This window comes from Crocuta crocuta, unplaced genomic scaffold (assembly GCF_008692635.1).
Source record: "Crocuta crocuta isolate KB4526 unplaced genomic scaffold, BGI_CrCroc_1.0 scaffold209, whole genome shotgun sequence".
Taxonomy (NCBI): domain Eukaryota; kingdom Metazoa; phylum Chordata; class Mammalia; order Carnivora; family Hyaenidae; genus Crocuta; species Crocuta crocuta.
The window spans coordinates 503469-513021 of record NW_027551566.1 but is presented as its reverse complement, the minus strand read 5'-3'; the positions used below and the strand labels follow the sequence as shown (position 1 = coordinate 513021).

The window sequence follows — 9553 nt, the reverse complement described above, 5'->3', positions numbered from 1 at the left end:
CTGAACATTATTTGCCTATTTTAGAAAAATAAAAAAATATCCTCACATCATGTGACTTACTAAAACAAATTCTAACCAGATTAAGGAGCAAAATGTGACAAAAATGAAAACAAGTGCAAAAGAATTTATGATACAGAAAAATATGTGAAAGTCTAGCTGCTTTCATGTTAGAGAAATGCTTTCTATGAAAGAAATCACAAGGCAAAATTAGTAAGATTTAACAACCTGAAATGTCAAAAATATCTTTTTTTTTTTTTTTTTATTTCTAGGAGAGAGAGAGACAGCGTGAGCAGGGGAGGTGAAATGTCAAAAATATCTTAACCAAATATATTGGCTAAAATTGCTATCAAATGTATATGTTGAATGTAGAAAATGCTCATATTTTGTGAAGGAAGCCTAATCATATGTATTAAACTGATAAAAAAAATTCTTGTTCTGTGATTCTTTAATTCTTATGCAGACTTCATTCTAAGGGAAACCATTGGTAATGAGGCCAAAGATGGAAGGATCAAACTTGGTAATAGCAAAAAGTGTTCAATAAAATCTAACTGGAGAAACAAATTCAATAGGAGAAGGGATTAACTATTTCTGGTGCATCCTTATGATACATATGTCACCATTAGCAGAGTGTTTTCAAAGATCATGTAATGACATAGGAAGCTCTCAGGACAAAATTTTAAGAGTATCTATATATCAGGGAGAGAGAAAAATGACTGTCAGATTATGTACCAAACCTTCAAAGATGGTGATAGCAGGCAGTGGAAATTACTAGAAAGTCTTACTTTTTAAAAAAGTTCTTATTTAAATTCCAGTTAGTTAACAGTGTAGTATTAACTGTACAGTTTAGTGATTCAACACCACCCACTACCCAGTGCTCATCATGACAAGTGCACTACTTAATCCCCGTCACCTATTTCACCCATCCCAACTGCCTCCTCTCTGGTAACCATCAGTATGTTTCTTGGTTTGCCTCTCTGTCTCTTGTTGTCCCTTTTCTCATTCGTTTTCATTGTTAAATTCCACATGTAAGTGAAATCATACGGTATTTGTCTTTCTCTCGCTAACTTATTTCACTTAGCATAATACTCTGTAGCTCCATCCGTGTCATTGCAAATGGCAAGAATTCAATATTTTTATGGCTTAATAATATTTGATTACGCACACACATGCACACACAAATACACACACACATACACATACCACATTTTTATCCACTCATCTGTTGATGGATGGACACTTGGACTGTTTCCATAATTTGGCTATTGCAGATAATGCTGCCATAAATATTGGGGTGCTTGTATCCCTTTGAGTCTGCATTTTTATATTCTACCTAGTAGTGCACTACCCAGTAGTGCAATTGCCAGATTGTATGGTAGTTCAATTTTTAACTTTTTGAGGAACCTCCACACTGTTTTCCAGAGTGGCTGCACTAGTTTGCATTCCTACAAGCAGTGCAAGAGAGTTCCCCTTTCTCCACCTCCTCACCAATACCTGTTGTAGAAAGTCTTACTTTTATGTTTTTTAAAATTTCTGTAATATTTTATTTTGTATACACATTTGTAATTGGAAAGGAGAAGAAATTTAATACCGAAACACTAGATTCACAATTGCATATCAAATATGATAATAAATTTTGTTTATTTGTCTATACATAGATATGAATATTTTTTCAAACATCATAGCAATTATCAGAAGCGAAGCATGATAGGTGATAGGTAATGTTCTTTCTCTTTTTTATTAATTTTTATACTTTTCAAAATCTAACATGTTTTATCTCATTGTTTTAATAAGAAAAAATAAAAAATGAGCTAGTGTAAACATAAATCTTAAAATTGTTCAGCTTTTTGGCTTCCTGAAAGCAGATTTCTGTGTATTGCTTTATAGCATGTGTGGACAAGACATTTCACGTATGTGTGTTTCTGGTTTAAATTATACAAAAGCCATCCCATTTTTCTTTGTGAGTGTGTTTAAATTTTCAGGTGTAGGTGGCTATAGTGCTGGTGAGGAAGAGAAGGCCCCTTTCCCCAACATCATATTGTGCAGCAATGACAGAACGTTGGCAGTTTGGGAGGCAGGTAGCCAGAGCAGACCACCCTCCCTTCTGACATTCACAGAAGGACATGAGCAGGAGAATGTGGGAGCTGGATATTATGAGACTTTGACCCCTTGGAGAATAAGAAGATTTTTTTCCTTTCTCCTGCACTAGGGATAAGTCAGCACTGCTGGCTGTATCATATCTGCAGGGGAGACAGATTTGATCACCAGTGATATGGGAAGCCCCTTACTGAATTGTTTCATATTAATGTTCATATTTGAAAAGATAATTTGCTGCTGCTAACTACTGCAAGTTCTCTTCATCTGAAGGGTGCCAGAGTGAACTGAGAGAGGCCCATGGAACTCTGTGAACAGTGAAATTCAATCAAAATAGGAGTAACTGTTCAGAAAAAGATGGGGATGTCAATTTGCCCAGCACTCGTCTCTCAGTGTATCAGCATCCCTTTCCCTGTAGAACATAATTTCCCACTTTCTCATACCCTGGACTCTTTTTTACTGATATTTCTTTTCACACCATGCTAATTCATGCCTTGTGTGCCTTTTTTCATCCTGCTGTGTGGCTGACAAACCTCAAAGTCGGCAGGTGGTCATGGAATTGTGCTCCAAATCCTGTAAGGGAAGTAGGTGAAGAGTTGACATGACTCAGGACAGGATCTTTCAGCACCAGTTCTGGGAGCTTCCAGATTGCAGAACGCACGTCCTATCGGCTGTTGAACTCACAGGGGTGCCTCATTTGGGCCCCAGGCAGGCACACAGGCCAGACAGCACCTGTGTTCCATGAGGTGGGCTTCCCCCCATACCCACGATCGATTGAGCTGTGTCCACAGGCTTGGCAGCCTAAACAGGGCAGGATGTTTCCAAACATAACCTTCCATTGAAGAAATCAGTTTTATTCTGTCTACACATTCTGTCGTTGGCGGCCAGGCTCTCTGACTTCAGCTGATACACCGCTGTGGCAGGAAGCCAGGCCAGGCTTGGCCAGCTCAAAAGTCTGGCTGAGGTGTCTGTGCCTCTTGAACGCCATCAGGAAGGAGCTGTTCTGTGGGACTGCTCATTTGTTGGTTGACTGATTTTGTTTTCTAACATGATTTGGGTACCAAATCCAAGGTACAGATATACATTTTTAGATCCTCCCCTGCCACACTGAATCTTCTTATCATATGAGTTCATTTTCTTTTCTTAAAACCACTGGTGAAATATTTTGCTCACAAAGCACTAAAATCTGATGCAACCTGTCCAGTGGACAAACTGAACGACGAGGATGGGATTCGAACCCATGCGTGCAGAGCACAATGGATTAGCAGTCCATCGCCTTAACCACTCGGCCACCTCGTCACAGGCATTTGCCTTTTCTTTAATATATAACTTAAGGAGTAGACAGAAGAGCTATTTATTACTCCAGTCTCAGGAGAATAGAAGTCAGTGGTTGATCCAGGGAGATAAAAGATTGAACAGCAAATTATTTAGACAGGATGCTCTTCGCAACACACAGTGTTTCAAGTGCTTATGCCCTTTTGTAAATCTGTTCAGCATGTCTGTAAAAGTCATAGAAGGTATAAACCTTTTTGCTTTCCATGGAAAATGCAGGAAAAGTTAAAGAGAGAGAGGAATAAAGAATCACTGACTTTGGCACAGCTGAAAATAGCTGTCTTCTGAGGTGATTTTCCAAACTTTTCCAGGAGGTGGGGGGGCTTTTAAGTATCCCTAGGCCCAAGCCACACCGAGACCACTGAAGTCTCAACTTCAGTAATTTGAACTTGCAGACAGCCGTGATGGGTGGCTAAGTCTGAGCACTATCATTCTGTTAACCTTTCAGGGCACTGATCTCTCTGTACAGTTGAGTGTTTGGAAGGGATGACACCTCAAGTTGGCATCTGATTTGAGGTTTGGAGGAAGGGTGGGAAGTTGGTGGTAGAGAAGAGAAGGGTTTCATTCCAGGCCATCAAGGCATAACAGCACAAGCATGGGCATGCCCGTGATGCTTCGTCACAGCCATCTTGTGCTCCAGCAACTCCAGAGTATTTACAGACCACTTCTTGGAGCCCCTCATGGCTCTGCTCAAATCACCTCCTGTGGGAAGTCTCTAACCTCTAAGCTGCTCTTGGTGCCTAGGGACAGGGGCCATATTTGATCACTTCTCTCTCATCCACCCACCCCTACCCCGTAGAGAGTGCCATGGAGACAAGGACTGCATCCTTCCTGTGGATCCTAAAACATATATCTAATGTTTTTTAAAAATATTTTTAAGGGAGTGGGTAGATGAATTAATCAATTGATATAAATATTCACCTGGCTAGTTATCAATTCATTTCAATTCAGTATACATTTATTAAGTTCCCTCAATCAATCTGGTCCCCTGGTGTACACTCTGGGGCTATAATTCTTTTATATAAAAAAAAATTAAAGCAGACTCCATGCCAATGCAGGGCTTGAACTCACAACCCTGAGATCAAGACTTGAGCTGAGATCAAGAGTCAGGCACTTAACTGACTGAGCCACCTAGGTGTCCTGCTATTATTCAAAGCAAGAGAGAGCCCCTGCAAATCTTTGGTTCCTACAATTTTCCCCGAAGACCCCTCCACATCCGGGCTTCTCTGTTTTGTAACATGCATGTTAATTTCCCATTCGTCCTTCAGTTTTTTTCACACTGCCCAACCCCCTTTTCCATTGAAGGCTTTGGATACAGAGAGGAAAAGTGTGTTTGGGATGGAACCAGCTCTTGCAAATGGGTGCTGAAAGCTGTGCTTATTTTAGTACATGTGTTTTTACACCAGGGCTACCTTTAGGAGTCTCTCTCCAACCGGCTGGGAAGGGAGTACTTATTCAAAAAGGAATAGAATTTAATATAAACATTCCTTGCCCTCCTTCATACCCTCCTCAAAAAATTAACTGACACTGAAGGCGAAAATCTGGTCTCAGATTGTCTATAAAACCAGCTGTTCCAATATCTGAACTCACAGACCTGCCCTCTAGTTAATTTGGAGATTGGATTGAAAACATGTTCCAAGTTTTGCCCTAAGTCAATCAGCCAACAGGTATTTCTGGGCCCCACACACAGGCCTGGTAGTGTACACTTAGGTTTCATTTCTCTGGAACCAAAAGTGATGAAACCTGGAGAACTAATCCAGGGGTTACAACAAAATGAGCAGATTGCTGTGGTCCCTTCCCCATGTAGACTGCGGGCACCTTCTCCTGCAGGATATGTGCACTGTCTTTTCCTAACAGAACTTTGTAGGTGCTTTCTTTGCCTATAGATGCATTCTTATTTGAGAGAGAACTGCCAAAAGGTCTTGATACAGACTTATTTGGAGCCCACATGGAAATCAAGAATTTACCTGACCATGATAAACTATTTGTAAAAAACAAACAAAAAAACAAAAAAAAAAACGATTTGTAAAAAAAAAAAAAGAATTTACCTGACCATGACTTTGAAGGAAATGCCTTTGTCTGAAATCTTTGAATATTGTTTGTGCCCTGATCTAACCGTCAGCAGAGACTTCCAAAAAGCTAAATGTCACAGACTCTACGATACAGGAAGTAGAATCTTGTTACCAGAGACATGTGTTTCATTTCATCTTATCCCTACAATGAAGAGAAAATCACCTAATGTTGTGTAAAGACTCCTCTATATTATTACATACCTTAGAGCCTGTCTTAAAATGGCCCCATTCAGCAAATTCCAAGTCAGAGATAAAAGCACTGGGGGTGGGTGACCTGAAGTGTGATGACCTAGTATATAATAGATATTTAATTTCTAAGAAAATTGACCAATTGGAAGTGCAACGGTCATTTAAAAAAATAGTGCTATAACTTGAAACCTAAATGACCATGTTGACATTTCAACAACATATATACAACATGTGTGTAATATGAGTCATTAAGATAGTTCTGGTTTCTGCAAATTTTATGTGGAAAAACTTCAGAATGATTGATCCTTAACTGATCCACTGTGGAGAGCCCTCTGAAGAGGTGGATGAGCCATGTAGCAAGTACCCACAGTGTAGATAATTCAAAGACAGTGCAGAGAGTCTTTAGTAATTTCGTCTTATAATAATTGCCTTGTAATTACTTTTATTGACCTAACAGTTGTGCGAGTCTATCTCATAGTTTAGGCATAGTGTTTTTTTAATTCATGGTTTGTTTCAATGCTTATGAGCCATAATTCGAAATCATATGTTGTATTTTGCTTTCTTTACTATTCTCTTCTGTTTTCTGAAATGTGAGCTGGGCCCAAATGAACAAAATGGGACAATTTTCTTGGTGGAGCATCATGGTGACCACAACAAACAAGGACCCACAGAATAGTATTTGGGTCATTAAATTCTATTTTTTTAATGTTTATTTTATTTTTGAGAGAGAGACAGAGACAGAGCATGAGCAAGGGAGGGGTAGAGAGAGACAGAGACACAGATTCCAAAGCAGGATCCAGGCTCTGAGCTGTCAGCACAGAGCCATAGGCTTGAACTCACAAGCTGGGAGATGATGACCTGAGCCAAAGTCAGACGCTCAACTGACTGAGCCACCCAGGTGCCCTGGATCATTAAATTGTAATGTCAATGATGCTGTCTGCAACATTCTATTCCAACACCGAGAGTCTCTCTTCAATACCTAGCAAATAGCAGTACTCTAGCATGTACCTAACCCTGGTAAAATAAGTTTTCCCTTTAAAATGATATGCATATGTCTGTTGGTCCTCTGGATGTCCTCTTTGGGAAAGTGTCTGTTCATATCTTCTGCCCATTTCTTCATTGGATTATTTGTTTTTCAGGTGTGGAGTTTGATGAGTTCCTTATAGATATTGGATACTAGCCCTTTATCTGATATGTCATTTGCAACTATCTTTTCCCATTCCGTCAGTTGCCTATTAGTTTTATTGATTGTTTCCTTTGCCGTGCAGAAGCTTTTTATCTTGATGAGGTCCCAGCTGTTCATTTTTGCTCTTGATTCCCTTGCCTTGAAAAACATTCCATGCTCATGGGTCGGAAGAATAAATATTGTTAAAATGTCATTACTACCCAAAGCGATCTACACATTCAATGCAATCCCAATCAAAATTGCACCAGAATTCTTCTCAAAACTAGAACAAACTATCCTAAAATTTGTATGGAACCACAAAAGGCCCCAAATAGCCAAAGTAATATTGAAGAAGAAAGCCAAAACGGGAGGCATCACCATCCCAGACTTTAGCTTCTACTACAAAGTTGTAATCATCAAGACAGTATGGTATTGGCACAAAAACAGACACATAGACCAATGGAACAGAATAGAGAACTCAGAATTGGACCCACACATGTATGGCCAACTAATCTTTGACAAAGTGGGGAAGAGCATCCAATGGAAAAAAGACAGCCTCTTTAACAGATGTTGCTGGGAGAACTGGACAGCAACATGCAGAATAATTAAACTAGATTATTTTCTCACACCGTACACAAAAATAGATTCAAAATGGGTGATGGACCTGAATGTGAGACAGGAAACCAACAAAACCTTAGAAGAGAAAGCAGGAAAAAATCCTCCTTGACTTTAACCGCAGCAATTTCTTACTTGACACATCCCCAAAAGCAAGGGAATCAAGAACAAACACATGAAACGATGCTCAGCGTCTCTCATCATCAGGGAAATACAAATTAAAACCACACTGAGATACCACCTCATGCCAGTCAACGTAGCTAAAATGAACAAATCAGGAGACTTTACATGCTGGCAAGGATGTGGAGAAATGGGCACCGTTCTACACTGTTGGTGTGAATGTAAGCTGGTGCAACCCCCTTGGAAAACAGTATGGAGGTTCCTCAAAAAATTAACAATAGAACTCCCTTATGACCGAGGAATAGCACTGCTAGGAATTTACCCAAGGGACACAGGAGTGCTGATGCATAGGGACACATGTACCCCAATGTTCATAGCAGCACTTTCAACAATGGACAAAACATGGAAAGAACCTAAGTGTCCATCAATTGACGAATGGATCAAGAATGTGGTTCTCTATACAATGGAATGCTACATGGCAATGAGAAAGAATGAAATCTGGCCACGTGTAGCAACATGGATTGAACTTGAGGATGCTATGCTGAGCGAAATAAGTCAAGCAGAGAAGGACAAATACCATATGTTCACACATATAGATGGATTAGGAGGAAGTTAATGGAGGACAATGCGGGAGGAGAAGGGGAAAAGTAGTTNAACTAACATGCAAAGCGAGTGGGAAAATGAAAAAGTTAAGAGAAAATATGGAAGAGGGAGGGCGAATAATAGANGCTTCCCAGGCAGCCCCCTCGGGCGATTCCAGGCTCCCTGCCGAGCTCTGGGGGCGGAGTCAGAATCGCTGCTTCCTTCTCTGGGTCGGGCTGGCGAGCAAGGGCGGGGGCTTGCTTGCCGGGTGCGCTGAGCCCGAGTCCGCTGGAGTGAGGAAAACCAGGTCCCTCTATGGCTCGTCACCCAAAACATGAACTCACAGGCAAATTTCCCAGTTTTTAGCTCTTTGCCTTCCCTCTAGAGTTCCAGCCAGCCAGGAGCGCGGACGCCCGGTGTCCGCGCGCGCGGCTCTTTCTGGAGCCCAAGCCGCCCGGGAGGACAATGGCGGCAGGCGCACTGCTACTCTAGAAGTCCAGCCCGCCAGCAGTCAGCACAAAGAAGCAGTCTGTGCGCTCAGCACCCCCGCCCCCACCCGGGACCATTTTGCGCGGGGGGACCTGGCGTGCAGGTATTTGGTAAGTACGGTCTTTCTATGCCCCGAGCGGAGGTTTTTTCCCCCAAGCGGAGGTTTTTCTGTTTCGGACTCTCTCCTTTTCCCCTCTCACTCCCCATAGAGGGTAGAGGGGGATCGTCTCCCACCCTGGAGTCTCCGATCCCGGCCCGATTTTATCTTCCCCAGTTCGCAATCACGTTAGAAGGCTCTCTCAGTGGATTCTGCGTCCTTTTTCTCCCAACCTCTCAGGTTTCATAAGGTTTCCAATGGCTTTAGATCTTTTCCGTGTGATGTATGGGCGCGAGTGCAAGTACGAGCTCCTTACTTCTCCGCCATCTTGCCCCCTCTAACCATGAGAGACTCTTGAATGCTGAGAACAAACTGAGGGCTGATGAGGGTAGGGGGAGAGGGAGAAGGGGGTGATGGGCATGGAGGAGGGCACTTTTGGGGATGAGCACTGGGTGTTACATGGAAACCAACTTGACAATAAAGTATTTAAGAAAAATAATAATAAATAATAATAAAATAAAATGGTAGCATATCTCATCATACATATTCATTAGCTTTGACTATTTGGTGAAATATAATTTAAAAATACTCTAATATCCCCAAAGTACAAAGAAAATATTTTTTTTATTTGAGAAAAGGAAACAAAGCAATCTTTTCCTTAATCCCTTTAATATTTCTCAGTAATGGATCTCTAGATCCATTTTCTTCTAGATTTTAAAAATAATTAAATATTTATGCAGCTACTGAGATATGTTAAATTGAATATATATTAAATTTTCATTTCTTTTTTGGTGGTTCTGA

At 41.0% G+C, this 9553-nt stretch overlaps 1 non-coding gene across 1 annotated transcript; it reads right to left on the bottom strand.

Moving 5' to 3' along the window:
* Positions 1 to 3308: 3308 nt before the first annotated feature.
* TRNAS-GCU (transfer RNA serine (anticodon GCU)) lies at positions 3309 to 3390 on the bottom strand. Its single transcript has one exon. It is a non-coding gene; the product is annotated as a tRNA-Ser (tRNA).
* Between the last annotated feature and the right edge of the window lie 6163 nt (positions 3391 to 9553).